At 46.8% G+C, this 24,933-nt stretch overlaps 1 protein-coding gene across 1 annotated transcript in view; it reads left to right on the top strand.

The window, feature by feature from the left end:
- Positions 1–996: 996 nt before the first annotated feature.
- Positions 997–24,933, top strand: part of fat3a (FAT atypical cadherin 3a) — a 159,353-nt gene continuing 135,416 nt past the window's right edge. Inside the window, exon 1 of the mRNA XM_056610518.1 lies at positions 997–1,202. The gene's annotated coding sequence lies outside the window, so the exon portion shown is untranslated. The remainder of the gene's footprint in view (positions 1,203–24,933) is intronic.

Genomic DNA, 24,933 nt, shown 5'->3' with positions numbered 1-24,933 from the left:
TATATATATATATATATATATATATATATATATATATATATATATATATATATGTATATATGTATATATATATATATATATATTCTGAAAACTTTTTTAAGATTCCCGTGCCAGGATGTGTGTTAAGTGAGACATGTTATTTTATTCGAAATTCATAATTTTGCGTCCAGAAAAGAAGTTGGATTGGTTAGCATTTACTTTCCTTTAGCCATTGCTATTGACCTGCAGTGTAGCCTAGCTCTTGTTCATGTGGGGGAATGCACTTTCCAAAGAATACCAATGTGTTCAAAATAGTCACGAGCACACACCACAACATTGTAGTTTGTTTTACACACTGATAATTCTGCATCGGCGGTGTAATATTTAGACTAAATGTTATGTTCTATTATCAGCAGCTTATGCCAGGTCTACACGGAGGGTTTTCAGCGGCGTATCACAGAATGATCTGTGTTTGTAGACAAAATACAATCACGTTTTGATTATGCGACTATTCAGCAAACATTGGAAATCTTTGGAAAGCAATTACAAGTGTATTGCCCTCACACGAAAAGGACCAATGATACTACAACTCTGCAGTCAAAGGATCAGCTAAAGGGGAGCAAATGCCTATAAACACGGATTATCCCTTTAATCACAAAATACCTTGCTGGCTTTAACACTTATTTAGCTAATTTAAATGATCCATACTTGTAGGAAACTGTATTATTCATGTGCATATAACTGTCCGATGTCCGTTATGCATGTGATTTCTGAGGTTTTTCCCAGGAGCCCCAATGTTCATGATGTCATACCTAACGAGGCGATCTGCAGAATTCATACCATTAAATGCGACTCGACTGATTTCATTCGCTGAGGCCTCGACTCCAGTAGGCTGCGCTGTGCTCGCGCATCACCACCCCCCGCACCCCTTCCTCCCTCCCTCCACCATACCACCACCCCCTCCTCCTCCCACCACACGAATCCGCTCCAGTGGCAGCACAAGCAGCAGCAGTAGCAGTAGCGCTGCACACACACTGTGAGCACATTGCAGAGTGTGTGTGTGTGAGAAAGAGAGAGAAAGCGAGCTGTAGTCAGAGTGCGCTGCCGCTGACTGAGTGGAGGGACTGCATGGACTGAACCGGACCTTTTCTCCCAACTTCTATGGATCCCAGAAAGTAGCCAACAGTCTGAGATAAAACGGATATTAACCTAAGGATGGACAGGTAAGAGCGAAGGTCTTAACCCTCATCCAGATGAAAGAAACGTGATTATTTTTTAGCTGCGGATATTGACACTGAAAGTTGGGTGTTCGCAGTCAGTGTAGCGGTACTCTCCGCTGAGGCTGATGCTGAGTGGTGCAGCGGGGGGTTGAGAGGAATGCGGTAAAAGGATTCCCCAAACCAGCGATTTGTTTTGCTAAACTGAGCAGAAAAAGCGGGTAATTTGCAGGCAAATGATTCAATATGTTTTGCGTTTATTCTGTCTGATGCCCAACAGCGTACGCGTTCATAAGGTGCCCGCAAACCACCTTCAATCTTATCGCTATCTGCAAACCCCAACGGGTCTTGTGCCTTTCTAATGCTGAAAGATGTCTGACTAGATCTGTTAAAATTGCAACGTTACCCTTCCGGCAAAGTTGGGTTCAACGACGCGTCTAGCAGGGAGAGCCCATTTGGTTTTCCGCGCGTCCCCGGACGGAACCGGTCTTTGACGCGTCCCCGGACCCGGGCTTTGACGCGAGGGGGACACGGCTGGACTGCAGGGTTAGAGCTCGGGTTGACCGTGCGAAACCTTGTGCTTCTGGAATCCTTAATAACATAGTGTTGAATGTGTAGAAACGATTGGCGTAAAAAATCTGCGGTTCCTCTAGACTGCAGAATTATTTGCGTCGGCTCTCGGCTGCAGCCTGCTCGTTTTGACGTTTAGATTTGCAGAAGCAGGTGTATCTGTCCGCTCAAGCCCATAGAGATGATCAAGTTGGTTTGTGGAAGGTATAATTGTATGTGCATACGTTTGGTGACGATGTATATTAGAAAGCAGGACTAATAGCTGTTTAAGGTCCCCCCCACTCACTCACGCGTAGACAAATACACGCAGGGTAGGTATATTTCTTAATAAGAATATAAGGCCCCGAAAGCTGTCCCCCAACGCACATATCTGCCTCATTGACGCCCAATAAGCACATCTCTGTTGTGGCTCCTGATATGCAGTTTTATAAATCACAAACGGGTGACTATTTTACACCTTATCATGTTTCATGAACACCTTCGAGCAGGGGATACACGCTACATCCAGCACGAGAGAGGAGACGGATTGTTAGCCCTATTAGTTAATTAAGACTCATTTGCTGTGGCCCGCGGACTTGTCAGACAGTGAAGTATGGAGGTAGGCTACACAGCAGGGGTCGTCCTCTGCTTGAAGGCTCCCAGTGGCCAGCACAGCGGATCTCAACTCTGTGTGTTTGTGTGTGTGTGTGTTTGTGTATGTGTTCGTGTGTGTGTGTGTGTGTGTGTGTGTGTGTGTGTGTGTGTGTGTGTGTGTGTGTGTGTGTGTGTGTGTGTGCGTGCGTGCGTGTGTGTGCGCGTATGCGTGCGAGATCCAGTCCTCTATAGTGGACTTTACCCTCTTTACTGGAATTGTATTTGATGAAGGCCTAAGCGGTGATACGGACCGAGAATAATCGGACACTACATTATTGCATTTGAATTATTGACGCTACTCTGTTACGTGGTGTACACACTCACACGCGCACACGCACACACACACACACACACACACACACACACACACACACACACACACACACACACACACACACACACACACACACACACACACACACACACACACACAGAGACACACACAGACACACACACGTTCAACGCTGCTACCTGTGCGTGCGCCCGCATCTGTTTTGCTTATTATATTGGCCCCTGCGCTCCCCTGCTCTCCCTCCCCACTCCCTGGTCTCACCTTTCAGCGGGCGGGCAGGCGGCCAAACAGCTGTCTGTGGACTCGCTCTGCCGCGCTGCGTGTTACACACCGCTTTGCGCCCCACCCCACTCTCCCTCTATACCCTCCCTCTCCACTTCTGCCTCGGCCCTCTATCCACCTGTTTTATCGCTGAAGCCCCAGCTAGGAGCCTAGCGGGACCGGCTTGGAATGAGAAGGGGGGTTCTGTCGTGAACTGCTAGCGGGCTGCCCCCCCTCGCACACACGCACACGCACATACACATGTACTGACACAAACACAGGCGCACACACACACACACACACACACCAAGAAACACACACACGCACACACCCAAACATACCAACACATACACACATACCCACACACCCACCCACCCACACAGAAATAACACAAAAAAATGTTGTCCCCCTTCAGAGGTGGGGGTGCTGGAGGGTGTGTGTTTTAAGGGCGGGGGAATGAAGTATTTGAATGTGGCGGCTTGAGCCTGGTGACCCTGTATGAAACGAAGGGGAGGAGAGGGGGAGCAGAGGGAGCGGGAAGAATGAAGCAAGGGAGGCGGCCCTTCCTTCATTGTCTGTGTTCGCCTCTTTCACTCTCAATCTTACCCTCACCCCCGTTCTCTCTCCCTCTGCATCCCTTAAGCTCTAGAGAGGCTGGGGGAGACTGGCCCCATCACCCCGTCACCGTCCCCCTCCCCGCCCGCGCGTTCCCCTCTCTCTTCCTCTCCTCCTCCTCTCCCCTCTCTCCCCCTCACCCTCTCTCTTCTTCTATCTCCTCATCCCCCCTCTCCTACTCTCCCCTCTCTCCTCCTCTCCCCCTGTCTCCATCTCCTCTCCCCTCCCTCCTCCTCTCCCCTCTCTCTCCTCCTCTCCCCCTCTCTCCTTCTCCTCCCCCCTCGCTCTCTCCTCCTCTCCCCTCCTCTCCCCTTCTCTCTCCTCCTCACCCATCTCTCTCCCCCTCTCTCTCCTCCTCTCTCCTTCCTCTTCTCCTCTCTTCCTCTCTCTCCTCTCCTCCTCTCCCCTCTCTTTCCTCATCTCTCCCTCTCCTCTTCTCCCCTTCCTCTTCTCCTCCTCTCTCTTCTTTCACCTCCTCTCTCTCCTCCTCCCCTCCGCTCTCCTCTTCTCCCCCTCATGTTTTGGGTTTCCCAGGGGAGGCTTGTGAGCGTCTGTTGGTGCCAAATGCCAATGCTCCTCCCTCCCCACCCTCTGTGTGTGTGTGTGTGTGTGTGTGTGTGTGAGTGAGTGAGTGAGAGAGAGGGAGGTGGGTGTGTGTGTAAGGTGGGTTGGGGGTGCTTCTTTAGTGTGTCTCCTCTTCATCCAGCCTTGGGGAGTGGGGGGGCGGTCGCCTGTTGTTTTCCCACTGTTTTGTCTCCTCTTTTTGATACCATTGTTGCAGGTTTGTGTGTGTCTGTGTGCGTGTGTCTTGTCTGTATGTGCGCATGTGGAAGTCTATGTGCGGTCAGTGTGTGTGTGTGTGTGTGTGTGTGTGTGTGTGTGTGTGTGTGTGTGTGTGTGTGTGTGTGTGTGTGTGTGTGTGTGTGTGTGTGTGTGTGTGTGTGTGTGTGTGTGCATGTGACAGGGACAGGGTGTGCAACTATGTGCCAGCTATTGTTGCCGGCAAGTGCTGGAATGCTCTGGAATAGCTGTTGTGATAGGACCCTATAGAGGAGCAACTCTCCAGATGCTCATTGGTGTTGTCAGTCTGTCTGCCTCATTACCTCCCTCACCCCACCCCCTAGACGGACAGACACACACACAAATACACACAGACACACACACACGCACACTCTATATCTTGGAGTTTCACATGATGACAAATATGATTTGTTACATGCATGGCATAATTTGCACACAAATCATGATGTAACAATACAGAGATTGTGATTGGACAATATTTCAGACGCAAACCGATAACAATATGACTGATTTATCTCCAGCTCATCAACCCCCCACCATCTACACACCGAATCCATGCTTCGCCTTTAATTCCTTCATTTCTGTCTTGCTTTTCCCTTTTTTGACATAGTCTATCGCTATAATTTCATCTTTCGTTCTCTCGTGTCTCATATACCTGTTTTTTCTTTTGTTTTAAGGATAGAAGTCATCCATTATCTGAAGACTCTCCTAGTCTCACAGTTCAAACGTACGATCAGTGGTCAGCACTTGTATTGAGGTGCTACAAAAATGTACGCTATCAAATACAAACACAGGGGAAACATGGCCTAAAGTAGATAAACACTTGTTCAAATAAATGCACTACTGCATTCGCACAGTTTATGAATATGTGTGTGTGTGTGTGTGTGTGTGTGTGTGTGTGTGTGTGTGTGTGTGTGTGTGTGTGTGTGTGTGTGTGTGTGTGTGTGTGTGTCTGTGTCTGTGTCTGTGTCTGTGTCTGTGTCTGTGTCTGTGTCTGTGTGGGGTGTGTATGCAAGCTCACTAGGGGCACATTACTTCTGCTATGGCTACAGACTCAGTATCAAGGAGCTCTTTGGTTCGGTAAACGTATCCCCACTGCAAGAAGCCTACACAAACCCCTGGGAAGAGGTGGTGTTACTTACAATCTCCAAAGAAAATCTCCAAAGACACAGCTGCTTATATAATGATCCCTCCCTTTTAGATTAGCAATGACCATGACTGATCACTGGTAACGACTTGAACGAGACCTGCTTAATTCTTGGGTTTTGCACATCCCTGTTGAGTTCAATCTCAAGCCCCCTTCTTACACAGGCTCTTTGTGAAAGCATTGGGAGACATGAAAAGGTATGGTTTCTCTGGGCGTTTGTAGTTTGAACAAAAACCCTGACACTCTAAATGAGTAGTGGAGGATGTGATTCAACGTGACAAAGAGGTTGCCCTGAGTCATTAAGCGGCATGATCTGTGTAAAACGTCCATCGGAAAACGGGAGGTCATAATTTTTCTTTCACTTCGCAATAATTAATTTTAGACCCAGTGAGCTGTGGATATCGGTTTTGGCATACATTCAGGGGAAGGTAGAGGAACGGAAATTGCTCAGTGATCACCGAATGCGTATGGGTGATGTGATATTCCATGGGTCTGTTTCACATTGTTATCCTTGGTTGACTGGTATATGGGGACATATTGTCCACAATGACTGCAAAAAGGATGCAGTGATACCTACTGATCCTAGACATAATTGGCTGGGATGTGGATTGCTGATGCATTAGACATTGTTTGCTATGAAGGATGGCTCTAACTCTAAATAATGCATCCAGAGCTATTGGCCAAAATATGACCATTGGTGCACTCACTAAAAAGGACCAGTCAGAAGAGACTGCCATCGATTCATGATGGATCAATGTGAGAAGGGACATGGATCTATTGAGCGCATAAAGGGACGAGGTGGGCTGCTTTTCTCGAGAAGTGATATGAATCCTCTCCGAGTCAATGTCAGCGAATCTGTGGCGACTGACCTTGGCTTTCGTGCACATCCCAGCCGCCGGTACTCTGGCCCAGCCCCCCTGAATAATCCAGTGTGCCCACACCAACCAATGGCCATCCAGGGACCTCCAACCCTTGCCAGAGCAGATGGCCATCCATCGATCCTTTGTGTGTCGTGTGTGTGTGTGTGTGTGTGTGTGTGTGTGTGTGTGTGTGTGTGTGTGTGTGTGTGTGTGTGTGTGTGTGTGTGTGTGTGTGTGTGTGTGTGTGTGTGTGTGTGTGTGTGTGTGTGTGTGTTTGTGTGTGCGTGCACATGCTCCCGTCCACGATCCACCTGAAGGACATGCAGGTCACCCATCCATGTCCATGCCAATAGCATCAGCCCCACGCCAATAAAGGTCAAGAAAACATTGTGGAAAAAGGGCAAGCAAATACCTTTTCTCCCTTTTCATCCCGTAACTGTAGACGTCATGCAGACCACTCTGAGCTGCTTGCTACTTTTACCAAAATGTACCGATCTTATCTGGTTTTCATCCTCTTGAATTAAGCCCATTTGATGGAGTTGATGTGGGAGGGCATCTCAGATGGATCAGCCGTTCTTCAGAGGCAGGTAAAAAAACGTTATTGTCGTTATTTGTCGCAATAATAACTTCTCGAGCCCACTGGTGCACCATGGTGGACCGGAAACGATGTGTGTGTGAAAAGGTGTGTGAAATGGAAGCCGGACAGGGGGGAATTGGAAGCTTGGCCTCTATGAGAGTGAGTGAGTGAGGGAGAGAGGGAGAGATGGAGAGGCGGCGGTGTGTCAGTGTCATGTTTCTTCTAAACCCACCACACCCCCAAACCTCAGAAACGCTCTGGTCCATGGCCGCAGATATGAGCCTAGCACTCCTGCAGCTGACATTAATAAATAGCCGCTCTGCCCAGGTCCCTGGGCACAGTCTGTTGATACAGTGTCGGCCAAACCGCTTCTGACTGTCGTTCTCTGCTCTCCACCCATGCGGTGCCGCTTGTCAGAACACACCTCTAAATCAGCAGGGTGGGGCAGGGCTGCAAGCCGGGCTTTGTCAATATATTTGAAAAGGCTCAAGATTTATTTGTTCCCCCTCTGCTCCCATTTTCCTTCCATAGATTTTGTTGTTTCAGATCAAGAGACCTTGTTGCTGAGGAAATAAAGGTGGAAAGGCAGGTTCCCTGACTTGTAGTAGGGAGGAGGTTAGGGGCGGGGGAGTTGTATAGAATCGATAGCTCATTAAGAAACGCTGTCCGATGACATTCGGGATTTAGCGATGAACTGAGTTCTAAACTCTTAACTTGCTAGCTGCTATTTTACATTTTCAACCAGCATCCTCTCCCTCCCTCACTCCCACGGTGGTTTTGGGAAATGTAAAACAGGAGTGCATTGATTAGTGATGCCTGCTTTCTCAACACCGAGTACCGAGGGATAAGAAAGCAAAGGAACCAAATGCTTATTTATCTTGTCCATGTACGTGCGTGTGCAGACCTGGCTGTGTGTGTGCGGGGTACGTTTGTTTGTTGGGGGGGGGGGGGGGGTTGTGTATGCCTGTGTGTCTGTGTTTTCTACCCTCCTCTCACTCATAAGCTCCATGTCTGCTGAGGCTATTGCATCCAAAAATGCATAGCTGCGGGTATTATGCTGGTCTATGCATCACCCTTATTGGCCTGTCTTAGAGTGTGCGTGTGTGTGTGTGCGTGTGTGCGTGTGTGTGTGTGTGTGTGTGTGTGTGTGTGTGTGTGGGGGGGTGTAGTCCTGTGTGTGTGTGTGTGTGTGTGTGTGTGTGTGTGTGTGTGTGTGTGTGTGTGTGTGTGTGTGTGTGTGTGTGTGTGTGTGTGTGTGTGTGTGTGTGTGTGTGTGTTGGTCCATCTTCTGAGGTGGACAGCCTCTGTAAACAGGGCAGAGGAGCCGCAGCGTCCGTGGGCGTTCCAGCGGAGCGGGCTGAATACCAGCGTTTATATGGAAGGTAATTGGCTTTGGGGCCGTTTCATTGTAGCAGGGGTCAGCAGCAAAGTTGTCTGTGTGTGTCTGTGTGAGTCTGTGCGCTTGCGCGCAAGATCAATCTTTTTTCCTGGCTTGGCCGCACCCACACTCACATATGCATATACATACTCACTTATGTGTCCCAATTACCTGCCCCTGAGTGATGCCCACTATTAAGCACCGAACAGATTGTGGGAGACAAATTAAACAAGACAATCTGAAAGGAGGAGAGAGATAGGAAAAGAGAGGGAGAGGGAGAGATAGGGAGTGTGGATGATAGCTAATATAAGGATAATGAAGGAAAGATATTAAAGGCAACGAAAGTACAAAGTCATAATGTTTTTCACCATGGGAGAAGTTCCAGTTTGGTCAGAGATTGATCTTGGGCGGATGATACAACATCCATAAGGGTCCACATGCTCAAGCAGGCTTTAACCATCATGGAGGAAACAGCCTCTCAAGACCAACTGGGTGATATCAGCAATTCTTATCACACACACACACACACACACACACACACACACACACACACACACACACACACACACACACACACACACACACACACACACACACACACACACACACACACACACACACCTTTCAAGGTCTGTGGTCCTGTCTGTGTCACACACACACACAACATTGTGTTGCACGCTAAACACTTCTACCAGAGAAGGGGGTGTGGGATTCTGAGTGATTAAACAGTTCAACGTGCGCACACATGCACATGATAACGACCAGTTTTGCTTGTGTGTCTGGGTGTGTGTGTGTGTGTGTGTGTGTGTGTGTGTGTGTGTGTGTGTGTGTGTGTGTGTGTGTGTGTGTGTGTTGATTGCAGAGGGAGTACAAGGACAACCTGTGGGAAAGAAAATCAAGTCACACTATCGATTAGTTTCCACTTAGTAATCGTACCTGACCCGCATGATGTGGGTGTTCCGTTGGGTCTTCCACCAGTCATTGGCTAGTACCGTGCACACGCTATGGTGGACTATCATTAATGTACTGTAGCCTTGATTATAGCTATGCTCAAATGACACATATAATCACTCACATGCAAATATATATCCAAAGTCCAAAAATGGTTGTGGGCAGGCATTGAAGCAACTCGCATGGGAAACACACACACGCGCACATACACACACACACACACACACACACACACACACACACACACACACACACACACACACACACACACACACACACACACACACACACACACACACACACACACACACACACACACACAATGAAAGTCACATCCATCATGGCAAATAGAGTAATGGAAATAAAAGGGTTTTTTGCTTGACGTTCGTCGGGTGTGATTATGCAGTGGCCCATTTAGTGATTTGGTGAGTATAGGTTTGTGTGTCTTTCTCTGTCACTCTCTTTCTTCTTTCCTCACTTTTTCAGTCCATCTTGTCTCTTTCTGTTGTTTTCAGTCTCCTCAAGGCCTCTCTCCCTCTCTCACTTCTCGCTAACACACAAGTCGCCTCTTTTCCTCCTCTCCCTCTCACCGCTGCACTCTAAATATTTTCACTTGGCTTCCTCTGGATAATACAAAATAATACATTTATATACACGCCTGCAGGGCCCTATGATTGTTTGTATTTTTGCTGAGGTACATTGGGGCGGCTTTGTAATTGTAAAGTCTCATTGAAACTGTTTTCTCAAGTAGCTTTGGCAGTTCATTTAGGACGCCGCTGATTGAACTACCCACTGTCATTGTTAGTCTCTCTTTCCTGTGATTGGATCGTGTATTTCTTTGTTTTAAAAATCGGTTTAGTTTGCCTGGATTGCTTGTTTACCAATGGACAAATACTTGGAGACACTGCTAGCACCGAACAAGAAATAACAGTAATCCATCCTTTTGTAATGTTAGCAGGAAAATCATAGTTCTCTTATATTATGATTATAATTATTTTCAACTTTTGATTGGCTTTGTGCTATTCACCAAACCAATTTGCACGTTTTTGGGGGAAACTCTCTCTTCTCTTTCACTTCTTATCATGAGGTCAACTAACCATTAGCTTCCCCTGTCTGTCGTCCCGGGCTGCTTAGCTGTCTGTAGCTTGTCTGGCTTGATGCAGAGGCTAACATTATGAAGCTCTTTGTCCCTACACTATTAACCTACTACTTTTACAGGTGTGGTGAATCAAGGGTTAGTTTTAGTGTTAGTGTGTGTGTGTGTGTGTGTGTGTGTGTGTGTGTGTGTGTGTGTGTGTGTGTCTGTGTCTGTGTCTGTGTCTGTGTGTGTGTGTGTGTGTGTGTGTGTGTGTGTGTGTGTGTGTGTGTGTGTGTGTGTGTGTGTGTGTGTGTGTGTGTACACCATGCTCACGGCGGGGTAGAGATCCAGGAGGCGTGCAGTGCAGCTCTAATCGGCCCCTGGGGACCCACCGGGGCCGTGGCCTCAGCGAGGAAGCAGGCTTTGATAGAGGTAATTAACCACTAGCCAGTCTTCAACCACCCTCCAACCATTTGGGCTCACTTGGCTGAGTCAAAAGGAAAGGACGCAGCATAAAGGTGGTAATTGTCTTGTTTTGATCCGTTTCCTAATTTGTGGCTTACATGTTGTGCTCAAAATAGCTCAGATTTGTCATTACAAAAGCAGAGAAACAGAAAAAGGGCAGATGATATATATCGCGGATGACTCCATTAAAAATGAATGGTTTCACCACACCCAACCCTTCCAGCTTATATGCATTTAGACAGAGATAGCATGGATAGCAATGCGCCAATCAATGTGTTTTTCTCGCTACGTGGTTTACGCTTCAAGGCCTGCAGGTCACCTTTTGAATTGATCTGCTCTTTACTTGATTTGATTAATACGGACCATTTTCTAATAACCAGTTAGTTAATGATGGCTTTGCACTGTTAAGTACTACAATCACTTGCGGTTGGCAGTACATAAGTTTAAAGTAGTTATCACGGTTCATTTGAGGTTGTACAATTAGGGCTGATGACTAGCAGGTGGTGGCAGAGACGATTTGTAGATGGAGGCAAGTCTCCAACCCGACTAGTCTTTAAAACGACCCGGCCTGCCGTGGTTCCTCCACGGGAATTTCTCCACTTCATTTGTTGGTGGCGTGCTAAGCACCATTATACATTGCGTTGATCCGTCTTCACTAAAACACAGACACAAAGAAATGTGCGACGGAAAATAGAGAGCGAGAAAGGAAACATTTTTGTGCTAAGAAAATCGAAATAAATCCCAGCCTACAGAGGAGGACTTTCCTTGTAGTGTCTGCATGGAGATAAGATGAACTTGTGCTGAAGGGACGCACGATGCAGAGGGCGGTATTAGAGCTAAATGGGAGCAGTCATATTGGACCATAGGTTAAGTTACATCCTGGCAGGCTGTGCCCACTTGCTTTTCAACAACCGTGGGCTGGCTGTGCACTCCTTCAAACACAAACTTAGGCACACACTTCTATGCGCACACGCACACACACACACACACACACACACACACACACACACACACACACACACACACACACACACACACACACACACACACACACACACACACACAGAGACATACACACAGTTACTATGGAGTGCTGGTATAAACCTGCTTCCCCGATTTATTCACTGTGTGTTGCCTAAGGATTAGAGGAGTTGTAGAGGGTAAAGAGTGTGTGTGTGTGTGTGTGTGTGTGTGTGTGTGTGTGTGTGTGTGTGTGTCTGTGAGTGTGTGTGTGTGTGTGTGTGTGGGGGGGGGTGGGGGGGGGGGGGGTTGTATGGTATTGCTACAGGAATTATATAAACTGCAGAGAGAGAGAGTGCTTCCGACGAGTGATGTGCACAGGTGAAGTCATTTCTTCTAGGGCTTTGGCGTTGGAGGAAATAATCTCCACATCACAGTCCATACCATTTTTGAAATGCAGCTTTTTATTTTTTCCTGGGGGTCAGTGCACAGAGACAATTGAGGGCACTGTGCCTTATAGGGAGGTGTGGCCGATGGGCTTCTTGCTGCTGCAGAATGCAATGGTTACACTTGGAAGAATGCCCAAATCATCAAATCATGACATTTACCCAAACACACCATGTAACCGTGCCATCTGTGTTCTTGCATACGGAGAAGTCTGGAGATAAATTCAAATAGCTACAGATTTTCATACGAAACATGAGACCCTGCACAGTTGGTAATCACAATAGGATAGCTGAGACGATGCTGTCCTGAGTCTAGGAGAAAGCCCACCTGGCAGCAGCATATGCCAGCGGGTTTCAGTTGTTTTTGAATGCTGACAACTCACTGGTTCCATCGGGTGTTTGTGTTCCTGTGCAGATGTTTATCATGCAAAAGTACCTGTGACCTCGGAACTCAGGCCAACAGTGACTACCGTCGCTGTGGCTACCCTCTTCTGTTTTTTGTATAACGCTTGTAACCTGTATCACTGTTGAGGGCTAGGCAACATCTGCTCTCCCTGCTCTCATGCTTTGTGGACTAAAGCCAAAGATGGAGCCATGGAACCAGAATAATGGTATTTCCGTAATGACTTGTGTTTTGCGTGCATAATAAGCCTCCTCCAAAGCCCTCTTAGCATGGTTAAGGGACTAAGCAGTCTAATATACAGAATAGTAAGCCTCTCAAATAGGTGAGCTCAGTATGAAGCTAAGTCTATCTTTAATAGGCGATTATACCTGAGGGTGAAATCTAGACCTTACGCATTTGTGGTACAGATGGTGCATTTGACATCTCCCCCATGTGGAATGTAAGCAATGACTAAGCAAAACTGCAAACACACACATACACACATACGAACAGACACCATGCTTATACATATATACTTCTCAACCCTGTGAGTCACTCAGTCCACTTGCATGTGGAATCAGTTTGTGACCCCTAAAGTCCGTTCTTTACCCTCTCCCCCGTGCCCCACATCATTTCCATTCTCTATCCCTCTCCCTCTCTCTTTCTCTCTCTGAATGTATTCATTAGGCTAGAAAGCGGTTTGTTCACGTCCCACTGCCCTCATTAACATTTCTCTCTCTCTGTGTTTCTCTCTCTCCCTCTCACTTTCTCTTTCTCTCTTTCCCTCTTTCTCTCTCTTTCCCTCTATGTCAGTCCATCTCTCATACACACAATCAGACAGCGGCCAATGGTTAACCATGGGGTGGATCCAAGCAACTGACAAATCGAACAGCTCTGCAGGGATGGTATCTTGTCCAAATTCTTCTTCTATTGCCTTTCTTATTGTGTGTGTGTGTGTGTGTGTGTGTGTGTGTGTGTATGTGTGTGTGTGTGTGTGTGTGTGTGTGTGTGTGTGTGTGTGTGTGTGTGTGTGTGTGTGTGTGTGTGTGTGTGTGTGTGTGTGTGTGTGTGTGTGAATGTCTGGCTTGATCCTATTGATATGCTATGGTGCCATCTTTGTTCATCAAACCCCCTAATGATTTTTTGTACATGTATTTTCAATTTTTCATGAGGCACTAAAAATATAAAAATATCACGATACTTTTAAACATTACATGGCATAATGTTTTGATGATTATTTTGTTTTAGCCTGAAGGATATTTTTCACAAAATACATATTAGAGATTTTTCGCTAATATGTATGAGGAAGCAAGAAGACAAATTGGTTTGATTTGACTTATCTACAATCATTAAAGGTTCTGTATGAGATTTGCGAAACGCCAGCAGATTTTGAAAATACACAACTCAAATGGTCCTACCCATTCCAGGTACATGGATGCACCATCATGCACGAGCACGAACAAAGATGCGCGAGAGCGAGCCAGGCTTGCTAGGTTGGAGTTTAGGGTTGTCTTCTAGCGCTAGGTCCAAATGTGGATTAGCTAGTTAGCTAGCTCCAGTAGCTACCACAGGATAACAACAAAAAAAGCTTGCTCTGGGTCACAAGCTTTGAGTACGTGCACGAAGGGGTCACGCGCGGGGAGCGGGGGAGGGGGAGTGCCGTACGACCATTTGATTGACGTACTTACTGTCCAATGCCACACGGTGGTTCTGGAAATCATTGGCTGGAGTTTTTCGAGCCCTGCCCGTTCCACAGATGATTGACTTGTTTGATTTTCATGTCAGTTTTTTTAACTCAGTGGCTGTTAGTGGGTTATGATAAGGATTTCAAGTAATTTTGCAAAAATTTCCAAAAAAGAGAATTCCATACCCAACCTTTAAAGAAAATCCTCAATTTAGTGTAGCCTATAAAACCAGGCAAAGTCTGAAGCGCAATGAACACATTTCAAGGCATTGTGTAGTTTCCTATCACAATATCAATATCCATCTGTTGTCCTGCTGCCACACAGCCCAGCATCCTCTCAAACCAACACTGCATATCATAAATATGGAGCCCACTATCTTTCAGACCCTCTTATGGGCTCACACATAAGCCCCTTCAAAGATGCAGTCTTACCCTGCAAAGTTCCATCAGATTCCCTGCATGTGGTCAAGTGTGAATGGGAACAGGGATCGATATTTCACAAAATCAAGACTGACTTTAATAAGCGTTTCTATTTTGGTATCGCTATACCATGTGTGAATGGGGGCACGATGGAAAAATCAAAACTGCATCTGAGAAAAATAGAAATCACTAGCAGTGCCATGAAGGTTATCCCAGTAATTTTTCCGGAAACTATGTGGGAAAGGGGCAATGTATGTCATTGACCTTTGTCGATCTTTCATATAGAAACTGCATCCAGAATGAAACACGACTATTACCCTCATTGGCCCCTACCCACCAACCAATGCTCACCACATCCAACCACACCTTAAACCAGCCCCTGCTCAAGCTCATGACCTTTTCACCTCAAAGATCGCACACGCCGTTAGTGCTATCGCTAACCCACCCCCTTGCACTGCCCCCCGAACAGCCATCATTCCTCATTCGATTACACACTCACAGTTTACAAACTCCATAAAAATAGGCACAGATTTATCCCGCTGGAGCACAGAGGAGGTGCAGTAGGCGGCGGCGGCGGTATGCTATGGCGATGTCACAGCGCTACGCTCGCTAACTCCCTCTGACAGTCCAGATTTCATAACACCGCCGTTGGAGTGCCTGTGTCGGGCGGAGAGGAATTGCGACGTCCCTGATTTAATTTAGGGGCGCAGATCTTTCCACGCGCCAGTGTAGGGGTGTGGGGGGGGTGGGGGGGGCATCGGGACGAGAGACAGAGTGTTCCCTTTGAGAAATTAGGGAGAGCCGGCGACATATCGAGGTGGAGGAGAAAAACAAGGGAGCCTGTCATGTCAGATCTCAGGCCAGGAGCGTTGGGGCAAGGACTGGGTTAAGCAGTATGGAATGCGCCCCTTGGGGGAGACGGCTATAGTAAGGACTTTCCGAAGCGGGGGAGACATGGACGGAGATAAATTGGCTAAATTGGCAATTTCTTTGCAGGGATTTTGCCAGAATGATGCTTGTCTACTCTGCCAAGTGGAAGCCATCAGTACATAATGGTAGCAGTCTACGGAGGACTGGAGTGTGTTTTGCTATTTTTTATATTCAGGTTATAGTCTGCTACTGGAGTGTGATTGCATGCTCACACATGCACAAAATGAAACATCAGAAGGAATTTTGCCATTTACTCACAATTGAAGCTGCATTGGAAGCAACAGAGTCAAAAAAAAAAAAAACTGTTGGGCAAATTTGAACATGAAACCAAGCAGCAACATTTTATTTTAATATTTAAGGAACTGCATGATGGTTTTACCAGTTTTTGCTTAAAATTCAGTTCAAAGATGCAGTGAACAACCGTATTGGACGTTTGGAACCAATATCCTGTCAATCATATATTAGAATACTACACCATAAGTCTTATCATTCAAACTAACTGTGTTAATCGTCAACTCTCTAAATAATCCAGTAGTCTGTAGTTGAAAACATGTTAATTTGCTAACTTCTCATATTCTATTTAATTTTAAATCCCCTCTCTCTTGCTCTCTATTTCTCAATTTCTTTCCAGCTTTCTATGGTCCCTCTCCATTGTTCCCAACCCTGGCTGCATATCTTGCTGTCTAGATCTCCTACACCTGCCGTTCCCTGTCAAAAGCCCTTCCCCTTCCCCCAGCTATCCCACACAGCTCCTAATGAGAAGCTCATTCCCAAACACTTCCCAAGTGAGCTGGCGCATGGGGAACTGGTGGTGCCATAATACGGACCAGGCTTAATGATATTTAATTTATTTATCCACGAGGAACACAGAAGGGCTGGGGGGACTAGATAAAACAGAGGCAGACGAAGCAGCATACGACATCTAACCAACAAAACAACAACACAAAGTTAAATGGGCAAAGGAAACAAGTGCTCACTTTGTAGCCGATAGTGATGGATTAGGACTGGTCTGAAGTAAGCAGCTTAAGCTGCCAAGCATAGAAATTAGATATTTAATACACAAAAAAGAAAGCTCTCCATATTGGGTTAGAGTTAGACAGTTGGTGGCCCGCATGTTTCACACTTCCCAAACTAATTCCTAGACACACAAACACCCACAAACATATACACACACATACACGCACACACACACAAACGCATGCACACACACATGCACACACAAATCAATTCCAGAGGGTGTGTGTATTACAGCAGGGTGGTCCCAGTCTTCTCAAGGGCCACTTCTGATCTCTCAAACACTGTGTGTGGACTGAGACCACTGTTGGTGTGACGCAACAACAGCCCCAGTCACATGTCATCTCAATGTTCATTCAAAACCTCTGTATTTGGGGGTATTGATTAATACAAAGCAGCCATTAAAGACTAAATCTGGGCAATTCCAAAATCCTATAATAATCGTAACAGTAGAAGACTTCATTTCTCATTGACTAAATATGCAAAAACAAAAAAATATTTTCACAAATCTGACAGACTTTGAGATAGAGATCTAAAAAAAAATTGTGTTTGGCAAACATACATAGATTTCAATAGATGTAATCTTGATCGCTAGGTCGGCGTTTCCCAGTGTATCGCAATGCCGGCTCATCTGGAAGTCCCTTCGCGACAAGTTTTATGATCTGTCACATTGTAAATGTCAACCCACATAACTTGTGCATGAATATTGACAGGAGCGTTGTACCCTCAACATTAATAGCTTGTAGTTCATGCTGTTGAAACAGCCACGTAGCAAACTTAGAGGGTCCCTGGTGAAGTTGACAGACGCACAGACACACACAGCTAACTGAACTAACACTGTTTAAAATTCTCAGTGAAGCAGTGGCACCAAACATCAAGGCAATGGCATCAGCTGCCGTTAATTATTCACATCAACGATGCATTTGAAAATAAATGTTCTAAAAAAGAAAAAGGAATTAACTTCTAATTTAAATTGGGTTGCATCAGTGTATGCAAATCAAAGATGTTTTGAAGGAATAATGGCACAAGACTGAATGCATATAGAGAGGAATGCAAATGGCGACTTTCAAACTACACCAAGGAAGGCTTAAGCCAGAATGTAAGAATGTCTCTTAAATCTCCATAACATCCATATTATAGATTTTTTAATCAATTAAAATAATTATTCACTAGGATACACTATTAACCAAAAGGTTACGGTTCAACAAGAGCATTTGTAATTGGTGAATGAAGTTGAACACAATGGTGAGTGATGTGGGAGTTTGACAAGGTGCATTGCAAATGAGGCTCCAGAGGACACAAATACCTGGAAATAAGCTTTTGTCTGCTCCTCCCACCCTATGATCCACAGCCAATCCAAAATATTGATCGATTAGTCAACCGAAAATGCATTGATCTTCCGAAATGCATTTGTATGGTTGCTTTAGACAGTATCAGATCACAAGGAAATCAATACCAATGTCTCTTCTTCAGAAAAAACAATCTACTATTTTAAGGACCCAATTCTTATTCAAGCTATCCCAAAATGCTATGCATTTCAATATGAAAAATATGATATCCAGAATGAAAACATTGGATATTCTTTTCATGTGCAGTGGGGGGTGAAGGGGGGGGGGGCTTTTCCCTGTGTGAGGGATCAGGGATGGGTAGATTGGGTTGGATAGCAGAACTGAACCGAGCTCAGCAGCAGCCTTTGATCTGGATCAACAACTTTCGGTCAGAAGAGAAGTGCTCATGCATACTAAAGAGATGAGGACAGCCGGGCATCACACTGTCTCTCGAGTTCAGCTTTCTTTCTATGTCTCTAAAACGACTTCTCTCCCCTGAGCTTCATCACTCTACTGTTAACCCCAAGCGATTTTCTCTGCTCAAAGGATAGGGTTTAGGACTAGGAGATAAGACTTCAGGGGTACTAATCTAGACCATTGGATCGGCTGGTTGCAGTAGGGATCTTTGCAACCGGCACGTATTTGTTGACAGTGCATTTATAAATGGGGTCTGAAACGGTGGACTGTATTATCTGGGCCCATTGTTACCCAGGGTATTATTTTCCCCGGCAGCAGGGACACATCCATTAAGTGAATGGAAGTCTGTGCATTGCATAACCGTCTGCACCACCCCTAGTATGTGTAGGAGGATGTCGACAAATTGAAACCTGGCTGTTTTATTTGCATAAGCGAGGCAAATTAACCCCTTTTTGCAAAATTGATGGATTAAACTTTCCATTGTGGAATTTCTAGCACTTTTAAGAGGTGTGTGTGTGTGTGTGTGTGTGTGTGTGTGTGTGTGTGTGTGTGTGTGTGTGTGTGTGGTGTGTGTGTGTGTGTGTGTGTGTGTGTGTGTGTGTGTGTGTGTGTGTGTGTGTGTGTGTGTGTGTGTGTGGGTGGGGGGGGGGGGTGTCATTCTTTTGTTCGGGCTGCGCGTAGGACTGCGACTTCATGCGACTCCTGAAAGCTGAAGTGTTGTGGCTGAGAGATGCCTGCCATGGCTAATGAGGGGGTCAAGCCTGGAAACCGAGGACCTCTCTAATTACCAGGGGCTCTGTGCATCGTGAGGGGATACAGCACACAGCGCCGTGATTCTACGGAGAGCGGGGCCGGGCGGTACCGGCTCCAACGGGGTTTACATAAGCGCTGCGTTCGAGCCTCGTTACGATGGTGGACGTCCTCTGTCCCGTCAGAGGTGGGGTTCAGGAGTCAGCATCTGGTGTTGAAAATAGCCAGCCCGGCCATTGAAACTATAGGAGACCTCATCGGCCTCTGTGCTTGATGATGTGCCTGCCGCGGGGCATTGTTTGTCGTAGCTCGGCGGGAGCAGTGTTATAGCACCGCTAACATGATGGATTCCTGTATTTCGTTTTGTGGTTTTATCCCACTAATGGAGCTCAATTTTAAATGTCAGCGTGACTTTAAGACGCCTCGCCAGTACCGCCTGTGAGGAGGCAGATCCCGGGACTGAGGTTTAATTAGAGGACATCTGTTTGAATCATAATGTTATGTTACAGCGTTGCTCCCGACGGCTCACACCGTTCCCCCCGTCGCCTACAGCTTTCCAAACGGTCAAAGTTCAACTGGATCAGTTCGTATATTTGATTATCATGTGGGCATTGCATGCAGGATACATACATTATTCAGTGATTACTTGGGGAGTCTAGCTAAGGAATGTGAGCCTGGAGGGGGAACAACCCTGTCCACTAACCCAGAGGAACCGCCACATGCCAGGCGTCGGGCACCTGTCTCTTGTCACTCAGGGCCACTGAGAAACCCAGACGTCCGTCTTGCCATGGGATTACATTTTGCCTCAGCCTGGCCCCTGTTTGACTTACTCCTCGAGGAACTTGTTAAAGGAACCACACACTTCATATGCATGTTAATTGTTGACCTGTTACCTGCTCTCCCTCGACATAAACCAGCCCCGACCTCGCCAATCCAGCGGCCTAATTGCTTCGGCAGCTTTCCCTGTGACCACAACAGATGTCAGAAACCATAACTGTTTATGCTGAGAACAAACACCATACCTCTGAGCCCCCCGCCCCTCCCCGCTTGATCAAGGGAAGCCCAAAACACACACATGCACCTTAAGCCCCACCGCTGCTGAAAGTTCCCTGGCTCGTTACACTGTTCTCTCCCCACACCAACGGCTGGAGATGAGCTCATTAATAGGCAATTAAGCACTGGAAGTTAAGAAATTCCATTCTCTCTCCCATAGCCCCAGGTCCTTGTTGGTAGGGGCTGGACATCCAGTGTCTCCCCCATCCCTCCCATCCAACACTATCCTGGCATGGGGGTGCCACCCTGGCACCAGATTGGGGTGGCTTCCCAGACAGTCCTTGTCTGTGATCAACTGTTATTGCAGTTGGCAGAGGGCTCAAGGCAGCATGGCGGGGGGGGGGGGGGGGGGTGTTGACTGTGACTTGGCCACGTTGGTAGAGCCATACTGGCGGCGGGGGGGCACTGTCCACTGTCCGCAAGAGAGACAAAACACCCAAGCTCCTGGCCCCCATCGTCTCTAGCTCCTGGCAGCGGCTGCCAAGGCAACCCTTGTTCATGACCAATCACTTCAAATACACCCTGCCCCCCCCTCACCCAGACATCCTTCTCCCCCTCCTGATACATGGAAATGCCTTCACACTGGAAAGCACGGGAGAGACAAAGAGGAACAGACAAGTAGACTAAAGGAGAGGAAAATAGGTAAAATAACGGTCAGTTTCTTGGGCCCTCCTTTGCTTGTACTGGCTTAGCTGTTTGTGTGTGTGTGTGTGTGTGTGTGTGTGTGTGTGTGTGTGGGTGTGGGTGTGGGTGTGGGTGTGGGTGTGGGTGTGTGTGCGTTTGTGCGTGCGTGTGTGTCACGCTGGTGTGTGAGACCTCACGGTAGGCCAAAATCTTCCCCCTAGGTCCTTTTTCTTACCGAGTGAACAACCATTAATCTTGGGTGTTTGCCTGTTTGTTTGTGACGGATTATAAAATGCTCAGCGCTGGAACTAATGAGTTTTAGAGCCGTCTGCCTCCGTCGCCCTGAGCCGAGCTCCGGGTGTAACTCATTCTGCACCCCTTGCTCCTAAAGGAGAGGGAGAGAGAGGGAATAGAGAACTGAGAAATTAGAAAATGGCCGGCCCAAGAAAAATAACTTTAGCAAGTAAATAACCCTAAAAGCTGTCGTTGAAAGAGAGAAAGTGAGAGAGAAAGAGAAGGGGTGGGGAGGCAGAAGTCTTGCAATGCAGGGTCTGCTGTGCCTGGTTTCTCTCTAATTGCCATTCTTTGTTCTGAGCGGCCTCTCATGTTGAAGATGTAAAGCATGACAAACGTCATCAAGATACTCAACCCAAGAAACCAACACAGCTGAATCTTATCAGGCGTTTAGAGACTGAATGGGCGGGGGGCTGGCGGCCTGCGGCAGGCTGCGACTCCATTGGCTGTGCTGCTCATCTGATCAGTGCTGCACTTTGCTAGCTATGTGCACACTTAATGAGGATTTATGGATATGACAAGGTCTTAATGTTACCCTATACATTTTGCAGTGGTAGCAAGGTCGAAGGTCTAAGCTTTCTACTAACACCAATCCAGGTGAATGCGGTCTCACTGTACTACTACCACAGTGTGACAGCATATTACTACCAGTCTTGAGACAACAATTGCCTGAAGAAACTGTTTGTCGTCGGATTTCCCAGTTCCTCCTCCTCCACCGCCTCCCTCTCCTCCCCACTGCTTCTCACCCTCCATACTCTCTTTCCTTCGCTGCTCTGTTCCCAAGTGCTCTCCCTCAGCAACCACAGGGCTCGGAGAGCTAGGCGACTATAGCACTGTGCTGGAGATTACCATAATTTCCCACAGTCTTCCCCCCCTGGAGGAAGTGGCTGCTGGCTGCCAAGTATCATCTGAACTTCCTAAACGCCTGCTTTCCCTCTCTGCTGCAACGTCGAGGACATGGTGAGTAATCCCTGCCGACTGGGGCAGAGAGAAAAGAGGCAAATAACCAAATAAAATAGATACCTCGCTCGCTCGTTAGTGCAAACTCTGGGAGGCTGCCTGCGTCTGCAGTCTATCCAGCCCGAGCTAAATATGTACACGCAAGCACAGCACTGGCACACTTTGATGAACACACATGCACCATGAGGCAGGCATGCAGCTTTTGCTTTTGCTTTCGTTAATAAGCATTTTTTATTTTATTATCGCAGACAAACTAGCCCCTTCGTCACTCTCTTGTCTTTACGTCTTTCCATCTCTCAGGCATGTTTTGGGATCTGTATTCCACACACGCTCACACACACACACACACACACACACACACACACACACACACACACACACACCCACACCCACACCCACACACACACACACACACACACACACACATTGCATCAAAACAGACACTGTGCTTGATTGCCACGGAGAAAAAGGTCTTCATGTATACTGTCGGCATTTAACATGAGAGGCACAGAGAGCGAAGGTGTTGTGGTGTTTGCAGTTGAGTAGTTTGTCGGATGGCGGTGTTTCTTGAGGAAGCACTGATGAGCCAATTACAGGCTTTGCGGTGGTGTTCTCTCTCGCTGCGGTCTAGAGGGAGCAGACTGTAGATGCTGTGGTGGGGAAGAGCACAACCCATTTGGAAACCTGCGTCGCCTTGCAGGATGGAGAGAAAGAAAGCGAGACAAATTGCCAAATGTCCCTAACGAACACTCTCTCTCTCTCGCTCTCGCTCTCGCTCTCTCTCCCTCACATTCACGCACACTACTACTCCATGCAAAATGTTCTTTGGCTGTATTCTTCCGAAGGAGCATGAAAGAAAACAGGAGGGTTGTTCCTTTTTTTTTCCTGCTAGTAAAAGTTCTTCTCCAGATGTGCCTGCTCAATTATCATCAAAGACAGCAACAGCTGCAAGTAAACTGTGTGTGCTTGCCCACATGTACCTTTGGGTGTGTGTGTGTGTGTGTGTGTGTGTGTGTGTGTGTGTGTGTGTGTGTGTGTGTGTGTGTGTGTGTGTGTGTGTGTGTGTGTGTGTGTGTGTTTGTGTGTGTGTGAGGCTTCTGAGCCTCGCCACCCTCCTCAGCAATTACTTGTAGAACACGGCAGCTTCCTTCAGGTCAGAAAATTAGCTGCCGTCTGCTATAAATACCGGCGCTGACGCAGGCGGCCACCAAGACCTTCTCCACGGACGCTCTTCTGGCCCGTTTTGTGTTTAAAGCGAGAATCCCTCCAGGAAATACAATACAAAATGAAATAAAAAAGAGATATACTTTTTTGCTTCAGTCGGTTTGTCAGGCAGTGCATTATTGGAGTTACAACCTCTCCTCACACTGTTCCCGGTCCCTTCAGATCACAGAGTGCCCTTAGGCAAAGGAGGTTAGAGAGGTTGGGTTGGATGCATACAGGCTCCAGTGTGTGTGTGTGTGTGTGTGTGTGTGTGTGTGTGTGTGTGTGTGTGTGTGTGTGTGTGTCTGTGTGTATGTGTGTAACTCCATTTTCACATCCACCCCCCTCTCTGATTTTCTCTCAGACTCTGATTTTCTCTCTGCCCTGTTTTTTTCTCCCTCCCTCGCTCTCCTCCTCTCTTGCCTCATCTCGGTCTCTGGCAGCTCCCTGATGCAGTGAAGCATGCCGGAGGGTGCGATTTGTTAGCTCCGCTAGCCTCATCTGCATCCCCACACCTAGAAATGTAGCCCCGTGTCGTGGCTAACACAACTGCAGACGACTAAAAATAACTGCATGGTAATAATACAAACACTCCCACGCCTAGCACTAAAATAACTGCCACGCTAACTGTGGTGCTACACCCGTCTATGGTTTCAGTTTTTTTCTTGTTTTGGTCTGACAAATTATCTTGGCGCAGTAACCGTGATGTCTGCGATCTCAAAGAAGACCGTTAATGGTTTTTCTCTGGGTGGAAAATTTGATTATGTTTTAGGCTTTTCATTATCTTAATTTGAACTAAAACTAGAAGTCAAACTATGTTTGGTCTTTTGTGTTGTGGCGTTTTCCATTATGGATTCTTTCACAAAAGCCAGCAGTAATTCTGACTTATGTCAAACTCATGTGTCGGTATAGCTGAACACACTTAGTCAAACACTCCCGTGGTCTTACGATTATAGTTGGCGGAGGCTGTCTATATCTGTGTGTTGGTGTGTTTTCTCAGAAAGTAGATGGTGGGGTGATTGGCTGTCAAACAAACACTCTTCTCTTTTAACTGACTATCTGTCCTGTCTGAGAAGCAGAGCTCATTTATAATTAATGTCTGGAAAGGAGGGGGCCTGTACCCCGACATAGATGTAGGCTGGTGTTTTCCCCAACAGGACGAACAGGCAATCACTCAGACCTCTCATACCAGCCTCAACCCAGCTACGCTCAATAGCTCTTAGCATGCTAATCTAACTGCTCCCATTGATATTCTCCCTGCATTATAATTCCTAGCCGCTGGAACGGACTATGCATGTGTGTATGTGGACGCTAGAGAGAGAGCAAGAGAGAGAACTAAATATAGCAGCCAGCATGCATGTTGGCTACCTGTGTACTTTTCAATGTAGCCTATATGAATCATCATAATGGCCTGTGTGTTTTTGACGTGCATTTTAGTACCTGTATTACATACGTTAATGAGATGATTTAATTTACCTGGTGTGTCTGCATGCGTGCGGGCGTGAGGGAAAGTGTGTGGAGGTTTGCGCTTGTGTATGTGCATCGTGTGTCCTAGTCCTAGTCTTTGATCCCCAAATAGATATCGACACTGCTTTGTTCATATTTCTTTTCAGTTCAGGTTTTCATTGAACAATAGTCTCAGAC

This window comes from Gadus chalcogrammus, chromosome 16 (assembly GCF_026213295.1).
Source record: "Gadus chalcogrammus isolate NIFS_2021 chromosome 16, NIFS_Gcha_1.0, whole genome shotgun sequence".
Lineage (NCBI taxonomy): Eukaryota > Metazoa > Chordata > Actinopteri > Gadiformes > Gadidae > Gadus > Gadus chalcogrammus.
Note: the sequence above shows the minus strand (reverse complement) of the source record. Positions and strands in the feature narration are given on the sequence as shown.